Raw genomic sequence first — 16,406 nt, 5'->3', positions numbered from 1 at the left:
AGTTCAACCACAAAAACAAACAAATAAACAAAGTGTAATCATCTTTTAACTTATTCAGTAGTTGAACTCCAGGGAAATAAACTGTGTTTCTAAACAATGTAAAAACAATTATGTTTATATACAACAGGGAATTAGCTTAAGTAAGCTTAGATAATTATGGACAGTTTGTGCCTACATGAATTTCTGAGGATACATTAAAAAAATTGGACATGGGCTGGGGATTGAGCTCAGTGGTTCCACTGCCTGCCTCGCAAGTGCAAGGGCCCTAGTTTGATCCCTGATACCAAAAAAAATTGGACAGGATGCAGGATAGTTCTTCATTTTGTAGGATTGTCAAATTTATTGCAAAAATTTAGCAATCCCAGCTCCATGCCCTCTAAGTGGCAGGAATGTACTCCATGCACTGTGAAAAATCCAAAATTCACGGGCAGCACTGCTTCTGCTAGCAACATTAGAGCCTGTGAGGCTCTCACTGAGTCGCTTAACCTCTTGAGCCTCAGTGTCTCCAGCTGTGAGGCCTGCTCACTGCACCTGTGGATGTGAGGAAAGAGCCACCCCTCCCTCCCTCTCCATCACTGAGCCCGTCAGTCCACGCACCTCTCTGCCACTCGTGGTGTTAGCAGCACTTGGCAAAGTTGCCTGGCTAGTTACTCCCGTATGAGGTCATTTTGATCTTCCCATGCCCTGTTGATAAATATGCTGAGTAATACATAACGTGGTTATATTAATTTTTAACTATCAGAAAAGAAATGTCAAAATGCATATGCAATGCCTCAGTTTTAGGCTATTGCAAAAACAATACACTGTTTGGTACATTTCTAAGTTTAAATGCGGTACTTCATCATGATCAGTATCTTGGCAAACATAACCCTGGATCCCAACTCCAGGCCTCACTAGCACATACATGCCTTTTTGAAATATGTAATAATCAAGGCCTTGAAAAATAGAAATCAAATTAGTGAATGATGTCCAAGTGGATTCCAAATTATGACTAGAGCTCACGTTCAAAGGCATAGAGATGCATAACATTGTGAAAGTACAGTTTTTAAAAATTGAGGCCAGGCATGATGGCACATTCAAGAGACTGAGGCAGGAGGATTGCCACAAGTTTGAGGACAGCCTGAACTACATAGTGAATTCAACAAGAGCCTGAACTACATAGCAAGACCCTATCTCAAAAAGAAAAAATTTAAAAATAATAATAAAAGTTGAATGCATGAACTTAGGCAAAATATAAATTAACATGTATCAAAGATTTTTTTTTTGGTACCAGGGATCGAACTTGGGTCCTTGAGCTTGTGCAGCAGGCAGGGAAACCACTGAGCTAAATCCCCGGGCCTATCAAAGATTTTTATTCAACTCATTAATTAATAATGGAACCAAAACATATTAAAACGAATGCAAATGAAAATTTGACTTATAGAGACTTATATTCTCTACTGGACAAAGTATATGGGAGTGCGTGTGTTGCTGGGGATTGAACCCAGGGCCTTGCCCATGAACAAAATACTTTTAAAGATCTATGAATAGATCTCATCTGTATTGTTAGGGACAAGAAGCATTTGTATTACTACCAGTTTTCTATTTAACTTCTGTTTTGTTTTGTTTTGTTTTGAGACAGGGTCTGTGTAGCTCAGTCTGGCCTTTAATTCACACCAATCCTGCTTCAGCCTCCCAAGTGCTAGGATTACAATTTAACTTCTGCCTTTACAGGTTGTAAAGGCATCTGGTATTAGTTTCTTATTACTGCAACTCAGTGGCTTAAAACAACACAAACTTACTATTTTACAGCTCAATTGGAATATTTTAGAGTTGGAGGTCAAAAATTGAAAATAGGTTTACTAGGCTGAGGCAGAGGGATCACCACGAGTTCTAGACCAGACTGGGCTATGTAGTGAGTTCAAGGCCAGCTCAAAATACATAGACCTTGTCTTGAAAAAAAAAAGATAAAACCCAAACAACAACAACAAAAACACCAAAAATATAGGGTTTTTCTTTAAGCTAAAAACATGGCATCAGCAGGGCTGTATTCCTTCTAGAGGTAATAGGTGAGAATCCATTTCCATGCTATTTTCACATAGAAGGTGAAAGAGTCCACCCAGAGTCCTTGGTTCATGGCCCCACTCAAAGCCAGCAAGTGTTCATTGAGTCTTTTTTATTCCATGTCTTCCTAGGTTTTCTGCTGTCATTGTCATGTCTCCTTCTCTGACTCTATCTCTTCTCCCTCTCATCCGCTTTAAAAGGACCCGCATAGTTACATTGGGCTTATCTGGATAATCTTTTCATCTCAAACCACACAGGGTGGCACACACCTGTAATCTCAGCACTCAGGAGGCTGAGACAGGAGGATTGTGAGTTTGAGGGCAGCCTGGGCTACACCACAAATTCAAGGCCAGCCTAGATTACATAGTGAGACCTTCCCTAAAAAAAAAAATATATATATATGTATATATATATATATATATACATATATATATATCAATAGTGAAACTCCTGTAGAATCAGATACTTCTAAAAAGTTCATGAAACTATTCCAACTGAAAAAACACTCAATAATCTCTTTTGCCCTTTTCCCTGACTTGGGCTATTTTTCCTGACAATGCCAAGACTCGTAACAAAAGTAATTATGTAAAACATAAGATCAGGTGGCCCTGGGCTGCAGTCCCTGTGAAGAACCATTACCTGAGCAAGGAAGCAGCTGTCCCTTTAACCAGCAAATGGTGTCTTTGTCCCTACCCAGCCAACTTGGCTTTTTTCCTTTGGCTTCTGCAAGCATTTAGTTTTCTACTCTTGGTTACTGATTGATCAAATTCCCTTTCCTGCATCCTGGAGGGATGGGAACAGAGCAGAAACATTTAATCCAGAAACTGGGACGGAGAAGGAAATAAAGAAGGATAAGAGGTATATAAGTAAGTAGGACAGAAAAAGTTAAACCTTCCCCAATTTATAAATCGTGTAGACCTGGCGTTGTTCCAGGGCTGGGGCAGTTTGCAAGGCAAGAGTAGGGTGGAAATGTCTCCACACATTGCCCTCTTCCCGCTTTCATGGAACAAAGAGGAGCTAAGTATTTCCTTGTTTTAAAAAGTCCAAGATGGCTTCATTGTATTAACTAAATGGGCACAGTGAAACAGGAAATAGCTAGCCACTCTTTTTTTTTTTTTTGCAGTACCGGGGATGGAACTTGGGACCTTCGCTTGCAAGGCACGTGGCAGAACCACTGAGCTAAATTCCCAGTCCTAGCCACTCTTTCTTTTCTTTTTGGTACCAGGGATCAAACTCGGGTCCTTGAGCTTGCAAGGCAGGCGGCAGAACCACTGAGCTAAATCCCCAGCCCCTAGCCACTCTTGATTACGCCAATAATTTTCAAACTACACCTGCCATTACTCATCTCATCTCTCCTGAACAAATCCATCTAAACAAGGGGCAGTTAACTAAGACATAATGAGGAACTACTTGTTGGAGGCCAGAAGATCTTCAGTCAAAGCCAAAGTATTGCGTTCACTGCCCAGGCAAACCCTGATTGAGCCTAGCTGGGTGCGAGGCACTGGTCAGATCACTGGGCAATGGCCTTACCATCTAGGCGTGCCCCATGCAGTGGGTGGAAAGGTCAAATGTCCCGTGTCCCAAAGCAAAGTCACATGTCCCAAAGCAAAGAGAGGGAGGAAGAGAATTCCAGAGTGAAGGGACAGCCATATGTCAAGCACAAAGATGTGGACACAGAGGGTATGTTCTTGGTTGGAACTTCAGGCATAAAGAAGGATTGGAGCTTCCAGTGAATGGAATACTGCTGCAGGAGGTGAGAAGCCAGGAGAGCAGGGGGATCGAATTGCAACACCTGCCTTCAGTCTGGGGTTGAGTCCTTCATTTGCTATGGATTTACTCTTCCTATATGGAAGCAAGCATGTGCAACACAAAGAAATAAAACTGACTAAGAAATGATTCTACCTCAGTAAGGCACAGTCTAGTGAGGGTAAAGTTATACAAATAAATACTTTCTTTTTCTTTTTTTTTTTTTTTTTTGCTACTGGGGATCAAACTCGGGACCTTGCACTTTCAAGGCAGGCAGTGGAACCATTGAGCTAAAGCCCCAGCCCTGCAAATAAATACTTTCAATAGAGCGAGATAAATGCAAAAAAGAGGTGTGTTTAAATGCTGAGCAAGGGACCCACAGACTCTGCCCCGAGGAATAGGGAGAGAAAGGAAGTCCCCTTGGATGGGTTTGCAAAGGAACCGAGTAATTAGTCACATACCTCTGGGTATGTTAGAAGTAGAAGATAAGAGAAGCTAGGGCTGGGTGTTGTGGTGCACACCTGTAGTCCCAGCACTCGGGAGGCTGAAGCAGGAGGATCACCATGAGTTCAAGGCCAGCCGGAGCTACATAGCAAGACTTTGTCTCCAAAAAAAAAAAAAGAGAGAGAGGTTGGGAAATGACAATGTCACATCAGAGTATCCTCTAGAGGTCTACACTCTAAAAGCACAAAACTCATCACGTCCTGTCCAGTTGAATTATGGGTGGTCGACCTCCATTGCATCAGGACAATCTGAGGCAGATTTAAATCCAGCACAAATTCATTTCTTCCCTTTTGCCCCATCCACTTGCCTCCTGCATGACATGCATGTGACTGGTTTCTCTCTGCCCTGTAGCTGAGAAATTTAGCCCAGGATCTGGTTTCTCCCAACTTACGACCTTGGACTCACTGTCTGGCTACAGCTTTAAATTGCTGATTCTGTGAAAGGGCTTAGGGTCACATCAATTGCCTCTAGCAGTTACTCAGTAACTAACTCTGAGATTCCCAGTCAGGTGAGAAGGAAGAGCTGTCAGGCAGCCTGCATTTGCTCTGCTTGGCTAACCTGGCATTGTAAAGAGAGTCTGTGCTTCCAGAGGTGAATTCTATCCTGTGTGGCCAGCAGAGCCTACAGTTCTGAGCTCTCCTCTGAGCTCTGTCCTTACCCTCCCCAGAGCTGGCCAAGTCCAGGGTGTCTTCCTCCCTTCTCGGCTCTGCACCAAAGCCCTTGGCATTTCATGCCATCTGCTTGGCTGCATAATTTTTTTTCTTATGACTTTTTTTTCTGGTACCAGGAGGGAGTTGAACTCAGGACCTTGCACTTGCCAGGCAGGCGCAGCACTGCTGAGCTACATCCCCAGCCCTAGGTGCATACTTTTTTGACTTTCCAAGCTCCAGATTTTTGGCACAAGAAAAAATCATAGAATAATTTGTTTTCTTGCCCTACTGCGAAACTCTGAAGTGGCTTGTGCCCTAATACAGCCAGAAAGACCCTGAACAGTATCTACTCTGTTGGATTCACCATGACCATTGAGTTTTGTTTTTTTTAAGACCCCATCAGCAGCAGGGCATGGTGGCACATGCCTACAATCCCAGCACTTGGGAGACTGAGGCAAGAGGATTGCTATGTGTTTGAGGCCAGCCTGGGCTACCTAGTGAGTTCAAGGCCAGTCTGAACTACAAAGTGAGCCCTTTTCTCAAAAAACAAACAAACAAACCAAAAGATCCCAGTAGGCATCAGCCATCTGCCACCTCAGCCAAGGAAAGAATTAGTGAGCCTTTCTTTCATGGAATTCCATTTACTGTTCTGGATCTGATGCTATAATCAATTTGGATGTTTGAGAGGTGGCCTTAGAGAAATGATAGCCCTGAGGGTATGGCCAAAAGGTCACCTGGCCAACTGTTTATAGCAGCTCACCACTCTGCCCACGCCCTAAACCTGTCTTTAGCACAGAGGCCTATGGGGACACCTATAGCTGTGAGTGCAAGATCAAAGGTGAGTGTCATTTATGCAATGGGTAGGGCTTGCTGCATGCCCAAGTAACCTACATGTTCCAGTCTTTTTGTTTGTTTGTTTTTTGCAGTACTAAGGATTGAACCTAGGGCCCTCACATTGTGTTACATCCCCAGCCCTTTTTTATTTTTAAATTAAATTTAATTTATTTATTGAGACAGGGCCTCACTTTGTAACTTGCAGCAATCCTCTTACCTCAGTCTCCCAAGTGCTGGGATTACAGATGTGCACCACCACGCCTAGTTTATTTTTTATTTTGAGACAAGGTCTCTTTAAATTGCTAAATTACCCAGGCTAGGCTCAAATTTGGAATCCTCCTGTTTCAGCCTCTCAGAATGCTGGGATTATAGATGTGTGTCACAATACTTGGTCTCCCCACCTCCAGGTAAAATACTTCCCTAGCATGCACAAAACCCTGTGTTCAATCCAGTACTAAAAGAAATCCAAACATAGTTTTTGGAGTTTGTTTTGGTTTGGTTTTGGAGATTAAACCCAGGGCCTTACACTGAGCTACATTCCCAACACTTTTTTATTTTTTATTTTGAGGGGCTCACTAAGTTGCTAAATTGCTTGAACTTGTGACCCTCCTGCCTCAGCCTCCCAGAGTGTGTTCCACTCTGCCCAGGTGTGTTCCAGAATTACAGGTGTGTTCCACAATGCCCAGTTTTTTGGGGTTTTTTGTTTTTTGTTTTTTTGGTACTGGGGATTGAACTCAGGTCCTTGAGCTTGCGCAGCAGGCAGCGAAACCACTGAGCTAAATCCCTGGCCCAACAATGCCCAGTTTGAAGAGTGATTTTTCACATGCTTGTTGGTACATGTCTTCTTTGGAGAAATGTTTTTTTTTTTTGGTACTGGGGATCGAACTAGGGACCTTGAGCTTGGGAGGCAGCACCGGAACCACTGAGCTAAATCTCTGGCCCTTGATTCAGATCCTTTGTCTATTTTTAAATTGGGTTATTTGTCTTCTTATTATTGAGTTTTAGGCCTTTTTTCCTGCATTTTTTTTTTAAATAAGTAGAAACCACATCACTTCATTTGTTGCTGCAAATAATAAGTGAGAGGCAATAACTCAAGAGGCCACAGAAAGCGTTTTCATCCACAAAAGAGCAGAAGGGATAAACATCTTCACCACATAAGTCTTTGGTTAATTTATTTTCTTCTGATCTCTGTTCTCTTACCTGCATCAGCCTGTGGCTTCTAGAATGGGGCTCTACCCTCACAATTATACTGACAGGACGGACGCTAGTCTAGAAGCTAGACTTAATGTTGTGGAAGTCCCTAAATTAGCTGAGGAACCTGGACAAGTCTTCTTTGATTTCAGGCCCATGAATGTCTTCCTTAAAAAGCTGCAAGCGATTGAGGTAGAAAGGACAGAGACAGGAAACAGAAACCAGCAGAAGGGAACGAGCACGGCTCCCTGGCACTGATGGGCAGTGGGCCTCCAAAGGTGAAAATGGGAAAGTAGTGTAACCCCACATAGCTTCGGGGAGGACAGGCCTTCAGTTCTCTGGTAACATGAACCAGAGAACAAGCAAAAATCTGGATGGCAAACGTCCCTGTGATGAAGCCACTCAGGGACCGGGGAAGACGTGAGGCCAGGCAGGCAGAAGCAAAGATGGCAGTGTTCAAGGGGAGCCTGCCAGGTATGAGGGCAGCATTGGCACCACAGTCAAAGATGAGGGAGCCCAACCACATAAAGACTGACATGGTGTAGATGATGTTGGTGCTGATGGATTTTGTCAAGGTCTTTAGCTCTGGTGAAAAACCATAAGTGAAGGTAATGAGGTCAAGGACCCCCTTCAGGTAAGCCCACCAGATACAGCCATCTTCTGCCACCTTCACCTCCATCAGTGAGATGGAATAAGAAATACCCAACAATGACTATGCCAGGCCAGAAGACCCTTATGCGCACACACACTGCCAGTTAGCCACAAAAACACTGACAAGGTCATGAAGATTTGCTCCTATGCTTTCTTATAAGACTTCTGCCATTTTATCTCTTAGGTGCATTTTTAGTTTTTTGTTTTTTTATGTGACTTTTTTTTTTTTTGGTACCGGGGATCGAACTCGGGTCCTTGAGCTTGAGCAGCAGGGGGCGAAACCACTGAGCTAAATCCCTGGCCCCTATGTGATGTTGATATAGTGGGAATAATATAACTCTCAACCTGCTAGATGTCAGATACACCGAGTTCATGTTCCCCAAAATCAAAGAATGAATTCTAAGGAACAATGGAGGTTGAGAGTAGGAAAAATTTATTGAGAGAAAGAGATAGCTCCTGAGAGACAGGAGGAGATCCAAAAGTAGGTTACCATGGAGTCCACTTCACAGAGGAAGTTTTATAGACCAAATCACAAGGTGGATACAAAATCATGCAGTGAGTACAACTCACGTCAAAACTATGATCAATCAATGAGATTACAAGCATAAACCAGACATGGCGGCACACACCTGTGATCCTAGCACTCAGGAGGCTGAGGCAGGAGGATCACTGCAAGTTTGAGGCCAGCCTTGGCTACATAGTGAGTTCAAAGCCAGAACTACATAGTGAGACCCTGTCTCAAAATATATATATATAATTAAAAAATATATAAATTTATATATATGTGATTATAAGTATAGCCACTTAGGTAATATTGATCTAGTGGGGAAGCAGGTCATATAGCAAGTGTATATGGAAAGAACAAGGACCTTTTTGGGAAGAGATGGATCAGGGGGTTCTGGTCACCCACCTGGTGACTGATGTCTATCTGGACTTTATTGGACCAGCTGATACCAATTATAGTATAATCTTCAATTTATCGCTTATCCCTTGGGGAGGCATGTAGGCCTGGTCATTGTCTTTAATAATGTGTCTATAATAATGTGAGGTAGGGAACCCAACTTTATTTTTTCTGCATGTAGATATTCAGTTGTTTAAGCACAATTTGTTGAAAAGACTGTTCTTTCCCCTAATGGTTTTGGCACTTGTGTTTATTTCCTAGGGCTATTGTAATAAATTACATTCTAAGAGGCTTAAAACAACAGAATTTTTTTCCCCCTCACAGTTCAGGTGTCCAGAAGTTCCAAATCAAAGTGTCAACAAGGCTGGTTTCCTTCTGAAGGCTCTGAGACAGGAATCATCTGATGCCTCTCTCCCAGCTTCTGGAAACTTCTGGTAATCCTTGGCTTTCCTCTGTTCGGAGATACATCACCCAGTCTCTGCCTTCATTTTACATAGTAATTTTCTCCCTGTAGCTGTGTCTCTATATGGCCTTTCTTCTGCTTTTTCTTCTTCTCCTCCTTTCTTGCGGTACTGGGGATTAAACTCAGGACCTTTGCATTAAGCTACATCCTTAGCTATTATAACATTTTTAAATTTTGAAACAGGATCTTGAGGTAGGATAGAAGAAATAAAACTAGGTAGAAAGGAGACCAAGAAATTGAGATTTTAAAATTGTACTTTTAAGAAAAACTGCAGCTTCTAGACAAGCTCTTTTCCTGCACCTGGAGGCCATCCTAGCATGTGACTCTGTTCCTCCATCCTTACAGAGAATAGTGTTAAATTCCTAAAGACCCTTTTCACCTGCACACTACCCTTTCCTCCAGCCCGGAAAGCAGCTGCACTGGGGACGGCATGTCTTAACTTCACACGCATATCTCCACTCCAAACCCATGTAGAGGGCTTGCACTGTAACCTAGCAGACTGTGAGAGTGCACATCTGAGTCCATGCATATTGAGGACAGCCTTTCAGTGTGCCCTACCCTGGCCTGTATCGTGCCTCCTCCTTGAGCACCCCCAGTCCACCTTTGAGTGTGTCCTGTTTCTCCCTCTAATAAACTCTTCTCATTCCTCTTTTTCTGACCAGGCCTGAAAATTCTTTTTCTGAGACGGGAGTCAGCGAACCTTCGTACCTCTGTTACAGGGGTGGGTTAGATTCCTTATTTCAGCCTTGGGGACTCTCAAACCCAGCCTGTGGTATCTCTGAACTACATCTTCAGCCCTTTTAACATTTAAAAATTTTGAAATAGGATCTTACTAAGTGCCCCAGTCTGGCCTCAAATTTGCAATTCTCCTGCCTCAGCGTCCTAAGTGCTGGGATTGCAGGCATGTCCCACTATGCCAGGCATGGATTCATAATAATCTTTTTTTTTTTTTTTTGGTACTGGGGTTTCAACTCAGGGCCTTTTGCTTTTGCTAAATCCCTGGCCCAAATCCATAATAATCTTATAACTTCATCTTAACAAATTATATCTTCAGAGGCCCTACTTCCAAATAAGGCTACATTTGGGGGCTCCATACGTACAAAAATTGCCCAGTGGTGGGTCCTGCAGGATTTCTTTCAAGGTTCTTGGCACTGCATACAAAGAATTAGACAAGACACACAGAAAAGGCAATGAGGTTGTTCATTTATTGCAGGTGGCAACACACTCTTCAGGGTGAGAGTCAGGTGGTGAAAAGGCTCATGGCAGCCTCAAGGATATGGGGAAAAGGAGCTTGTGTATCCAAAATTCCCAGCTGGTTTCTTCCTCGTGCAAATAAGGAATTGGCACATTTAGCATCACAGCAGGTAGAAACTGTCCTATTGAAACTCGCTGGGCTTCTCCCCTGATGTAAAAGAGGGGGGATCAGAAACAGCATCTTTTGATTAGTTGTGCCCATATGTAAATGCAAGATTGAGAACAACATCTTCTGATTGGTCTTGGTCTTTCAATCCTTCAAGAGAAGGACTGAAAATAGCACTTTTCTGATTGATCAAGGTGCTTAGGACCCGAAACTCTGTTGTCATTTTGGGTCCCATGTTCTGCCCAAGTCCTCTCCTTTTAGGAAACATCTGTTCAACCTATTAGCCATTCTCATGACCTTTGACACATGCCACCCACTTGGTTGTCTGGTTTGCCCCAGCCCTGGTCTCCTACCTCACATGAATGTCAACAAAGCCCACTCTCTGGTCTGCCAAATTCATGTCTGTCTTGCGTGCAAAATAAATTCACTCCATTCCTTAGTTCCTCAAGTTTCAACCCATTCCAGCACCCACTGTATATCCCAAATCTCCTCTAAATATCAACTCAAAAATCCCCAAATCTCATCATCTTCATTATCTAAACAGTTACGAAACTCTGGACATGGTTCATCCCCAGACAAATTTTTGCAGCTCAGGGAGCTTTTCTTGTCCACCACCAACCAGCCTGCAGGGTCCCTCCGGCCACTCTCGATGGAATATATGTGGGCCCGAGTCTTACCAGCTCCTGGAGACGAGTGTGGTTTTATTTCCAATCCTGGCTTCCTAGGCATTATCCCACCTCACTGTAGTTCATTGTTCGGTCAGTGTTTGGTCAGAGGACCTGCTGAAGGCCTCTGTGCTGATGAGGCATCTGTCCTGCATCAAAAGGCCTCTGCGTGGCTGGGGATGTTTTCAGTTTTGCCCCCAGCAGCCAGGTACATGTGCACAGCCTTCCTGACCCCTGGACTTGAGTGAGCTTTTGGGAAGGCTCTTCTCTCTTTCCATGGTTCTCTGTTACTCTCCCAGTTGTTCTGTCATTTTGCTGCACCTTGGAACTACTAAGCTCCTCTTAATTGCGCTACATCAAGGCCTCTGTAGTTTTCCACACACCCTTAGGCAGTTCTCCGGGCTCCCTTCCAGTAAAGTCTGTGTCCTCAAGCACGGGTCTGAAGCTCTTTGTCCTTATGGGCTGCCTTTCCTCCTGGCAGAACACTTGTGCCATTGCATCAGAGCTGAGGGGAGGTGCTTTCCTGGACACTATGCTCCCCAAGTGGACAGGGAGGGAGGAGGCTGGAAAACACTAGTCTTTGCTTACCTTCCCCACCCCCTACAGAAATCTGTCCATTACAAATCAACTGGAGAAAGGTAGAGTGATGGGGCCCAGTATTCCAACTGTTGTGCCTGGAGTAGTTTCAGCCCTACCAGAAGGGATCCTTCCTGAAATAGCGCCCCTGCAATTGGTGGCACAAGCCTGTAATCCCAGCACTCCAGATCCTTGTGAGTTCGAGGCCAGCCTGTGCTACATAGTGAGTTCAAGACAAGCCTGAACTAACAGTGAAACTCTGTCCTGAAAAACAAACCTGGGCCTGGGATGTAGTTCAGTGGCACCACGCCTGCCTCTAAAATGAAAGGTCCTGAGTTCGATCCCAGCACCAAAAAAAAAAAGAAAAGAAAAGAAAAAACAAACCAGAGGTCTGTGAGGATGAGAAGCCCCAACAAAACCCTGCCCCTCCCTTGGTAAAACTGCAGCCACAGTCTGGGAGCAGAGAGGAATCATTTTGCAGAGAACAGAGCTCTTGGGTGCAGCTTCCTTAATAAGGAACTGAGGGAGGCTGGATGGGGGATGGGATCATGGCTCAGATGCTATCCACTTGTTGCTTTTACCTATCTCTAGATCTTCTTGGATATTTCTCCATTTGCTCTATGCCTTTAGAACAAGGATTTTATATGATTCTGTTTTTTGAGTATTCGTTTTATAATTTTTACCAGTTAAGCTGCTGTTTTGCTGAGAGAGGATGCACTTAACTCCCTTCTCTGCCATTCTCCAAGCCCCACCTACTCTTGCTGCATTTAGAACAGTGCCCATCATGGTGAATGCACGGCAAATGATAATTGCCCCATGTTTTTGTTTCTCTCCATTTATCCTTCAAGATCCTGTGGTTTCTGCCTCCTGAGTGAAGCCTTCCTCAGGATGCACAGGCCCTGGCAGCCAGCCTGCTCCGGGACCCAGTGTGTCACACACCACTCTGTGTAGTGTGAGTGCTGCCTTTGCGGCTGGACCATGAGATGCTCTTATGCATTTTCCTATTCCAAACACACCGGATGCTCTGTAAATATTTGTTAAATGATGTGAAACACTGAGCAGCATTAATAATGCAGAAAAAATTTGTACCTGACAACTATGTAAATAATCTCACTGATATATCTATTCAGTAACCTTTTTAAGGATAGTTTCAGTGAGATATAATTCATATATTTTATAATTCACCCATTTAAAATATTCACATCAGTGGTTTTAGTGTATTCACAGTTTCACAACCATCACCACAATTTAAGAACATGTATACCACCCTCCTCATTAGCTGTCATTCATTTCTCAGCAAGCTCCCTAGGCAGATCTATTTTCTGTCCCTATGGATTCGCCCACTCTAAATATTCTGCAACAAGGGCTCTTTCATGACTGGCATCTTCTCTTCCCTCTCCTTCTCCTCTTCCTCCTTCTCCAAGCCCTCCCTCCCTACCCCCTCCTTCGCACCCTCCACCCTCCCTGCATCTCTGTCCTCCCACAATGGAACCTGGGGTCTTCACACTGAAAAACATCTCCAGGTGAGCTTTTTTTCTTTTTGACACAGGATCAGATTTAACTTCTTAAATTGCCCAATTGGTTCAAGCTTGTGATTCTCCTGCCTCACCCTCCCAGGTGACTGGCTTCTTTAACTTAGAGTGGTGTATTCAAGGTTTATCAAATTTGTAGTATGTTTCAGTACTTCATTCTCTTTATTGGTGAAAAATAGCTCATTGCATAGGTACACTGCATTTTGTTTATGTGTTCATCAGTTGATGGACATTTAAGTTGGTTCTACTTTTTAGCAGTTGTGCATAATGCTGCTCTGAACAGTCACATACAAGTGTGTATGTGCTGTTTTCATTTCTCCTTGGAGACAGACCTAGGAGTGGAACTGATGGATCATATGTAACTCTATGTTTCACTTTTTGAGGAGCTGCCAGGTTGCAGAAGCACCTAGAGACCATTTTATATTTCCACGAGCACTGTGTGGGAGATCCGATTTCTCTACATGCTTGTTAACACTTGTTTTTTTGTTTTTTAGGGGGGATTTTTTGCTTTTTAAAAAAATTCATTAAGTTTATTGGTACATTTTAGGTATACAATATATTGACATTCATTATTGGGAATTTGTACCTTTACATAATATATCTTAGTTATTTTTTTCCCCATTCCTCTGCCCTCCCTTCAACCCCTCCACCGTTCCCTATTTGCAAAGACTGTTTCTGTTTTTTCCTTTCCTCTTGTTAATTCCTTTCCCTTCTTTCCTTTCCCCTAACCCTCCCTCTTTCCCTTCCCCTTTGCACCTTTTCTTCCTATTTCACAGTATCTATTATACATTGTGATCCTTATTTACACTTTCACTTTCTCATACCAGAGAAACTATTTGGTGTGTCCTATTTCACTTAAGAGTATGGCCTCAATGTTCATCCTTTTAGCTATAAATGTGTCTAGTTTCTTATTCTTTATGGCTGAATACTACTTCATTTTATTAAAAACAAAACAAAACAATAAAAACCACATCTTTATACAGTCATCAGTTGATGGGCGATTGGGCTATTTCCAAGTTTTAGCTATTAACAAACTGTGCCGCTATAAACATGGGTGCACATATATCGCTGTGGTATGATTCTTTTAATACTTTTGGGAAGATACCCAGCAGAGGAATAGCTGAGTCAAATGGGACCTCTAATCCTAGTTTTTTGAGGTATCTCCATACTGATTTCCACAGTGGTTTCACCAGTCTGCACTCCCACCAACAATGGAAAAGTGTTTCTTTCTCCCCACAACCCTGCCAGCATTTGTTATTGGTTGATTTCTTTCTTTCTTTCTTTCTTTTTTTGGTACCGGGGATCGAACTCGGGTCCTTCCACTTGCAAGGCAGGCGGCGGAACCACTGAGCTAAATCCCCGGCCCTATTGGTTGATTTCTTGAAAGCAGCCATTCTTTTTTGATTAAAATGGAATCTCAGTGTTGTTTTCATCTGTATCTCTCGAATGACCACTGATGTTGAGCATTTTTTCATATGCCTATTTGCTGCTTCTACTTCTTTGTCTGAGAAATGTCTGTTCTTTTCAGATGCCAATTTTTGGATTGGGTTTTTTAATTTGGGAAGTCTGATTTTTAAGTTCTTTATATATTCTAGATAGTAGTCCTTTGTCTAAGGTACAGCTGCTAAAATTTTTTTCCCACATTGTAGGTTGTCTCTTAGCTCTGTTGGTGGTTTCTCTTGCAGTGCAGAAGATTTTTAATAAGACAAGATCCCAGTTGTTGATTCTTTGTGCTAGTTCCTGTCCTACTGATGTTTTGTTCATAAAGTCTTTTTCTATGCCAATGTCTTCAAGAGTTCTACCTAACCTATCTTCCAGCAATTTTAGTGTTTCTGTTTTAATATTTAGATCTTTGATCCACTTCAATTTTAGTTTAGTGCATGGTGAAAGATATGGTTCTAGTTTTAATCTTTGGCAGGTTGAAATCCAGTTTTTCCAGCACCATTTGTTAAAGAGGCTATTTTTTTCTCTAGTAAGGGTGGTTGGCTCCTTTGTCAAAGATGAGGTGGCTGAGTGTGTCTAGAGTTGTTTCTGCATCTTCTAATCTGTTCCACTGATCCTCAGATCTATTTCTTTGCCATACCATGCTGTTTTTATCACAGTGGCTTTGTAGTATAGTTTCAAGTTGGGGATTGTGATACCACCCATCATGTCTCTGTTACCTAGAATTGCTTTTGCTATTCTAGGTCTCTTCTGCTTCCAAATGAATTTTTGGATTGTTTTCTCTAGTTCTGTGAAATATACTGTTGGGATTTCAATCGAGATTGCATTGAATCTATATAGCAGTTTTCGAAGTATGGCCATTTTCACTATATTGGTTCTTCCTACCCAGGAACAAGGGATGTCTTTTCATTTTCTTGTATCCTCATCAATCTCTTTTTTCAAAGTGCTATGGTTTTCAAGGTAGAGATCTTTTACTTCCTTTGTTAGATTGATTCCCAGATATTTCATTTTTTTGGATGCTATTGTGAAAGGAATTATTTCCCCAATTTCTCTCTCAGTGAGTCTATTATTTGTGTACAAGAAGGCTATTGATTTTTGAGTGTTAACCTTGTATCCAGATACTCTACTGAATCTGTCAATCAACTCTAAAAGTGTATTGGAGGAGTTTTTGGGGTTTTCTATGTAGAGTATCATGTTGTCAACAAATGCAGTTTAACTTCTTCCTTTTCTATCTTCATTCCTTTTATTTCTTTCTCTTGTCTAATTGCTGTGGCTAATGTTTCCAGAACTATATTGGACAGGAGTAGACATCCTTGTCTTGTTCCTGATTTTAACGTGGAAGATTTCAGTTTTTGACCATTTAGTATGATGTTGGCTGTTGGTTTTTCATAGATAGCTTTTATCAGGTTGAGATAAAGACCCTCTATTTCAATTTTCCGTACGGTTTTTATCATGAATGGGTGTTGGATTTTGTCAAATACTTTTTCTGCATCGATTGCGATGATCATATGGTTTTTGTCCTTGACTTTGTTAATATTGTATATTACATTTATGGATTTATGTATGTTGAACCATCCTTGCATCCCTGGGATGAATCCAACTTGGTCAGGGTGTATGATACAACACTCGTTAATATTTGTTTTTTCAAAATTTTTTGTATGGTGATTCTATCATTTTATTTGTTTGAGACAGGATCTTGCTGAGTAGCTCAGGCTGGCCTTGAACTCATGGCAATTGTCCTGCCTCAGCCTCCCAAGTGCTGGGTTTCTAGGTTTGTGCCACCATGCCCGGCTGTATATCAGTGGTGGCAAACCTATGGCATGTGTGCCACAGCAGGCTATTTGTAT

General features: G+C 42.4%; 2 long non-coding RNA genes and 1 pseudogene across 2 annotated transcripts in view; 1 reads left to right on the top strand and 2 right to left on the bottom strand.

The window, feature by feature from the left end:
• The first annotated feature begins 2,866 nt into the window (after nucleotides 1-2,866).
• LOC147829616 (uncharacterized) overlaps nucleotides 2,867-16,406 on the top strand; it is a 30,367-nt gene continuing 16,827 nt past the window's right edge. The window contains exons 1-2 of the long non-coding RNA XR_015448695.1: nucleotides 2,867-3,796; nucleotides 8,845-8,954. This is a non-coding gene — a long non-coding RNA (uncharacterized LOC147829616). The remainder of the gene's footprint in view (nucleotides 3,797-8,844; nucleotides 8,955-16,406) is intronic.
• On the bottom strand, nucleotides 6,979-8,236 carry LOC101718734 (phosphatidylinositol N-acetylglucosaminyltransferase subunit C-like; annotated as a pseudogene).
• On the bottom strand, nucleotides 10,170-11,673 carry LOC101712194 (uncharacterized). The gene is made up of 2 exons (XR_205729.3): nucleotides 11,021-11,673; nucleotides 10,170-10,385 (listed from the first exon to the last, which is right to left on the bottom strand). It is a non-coding gene; the product is annotated as an uncharacterized LOC101712194 (long non-coding RNA).

Source organism: Heterocephalus glaber, unplaced genomic scaffold (genome assembly GCF_053883595.1).
Source record: "Heterocephalus glaber isolate CG9 unplaced genomic scaffold, H.glaber_assembly_v1.0 deba00000546, whole genome shotgun sequence".
Classification (NCBI taxonomy): Eukaryota; Metazoa; Chordata; class Mammalia; order Rodentia; family Bathyergidae; genus Heterocephalus; species Heterocephalus glaber.
This window is presented reverse-complemented; position numbering and strand designations above follow the sequence as displayed.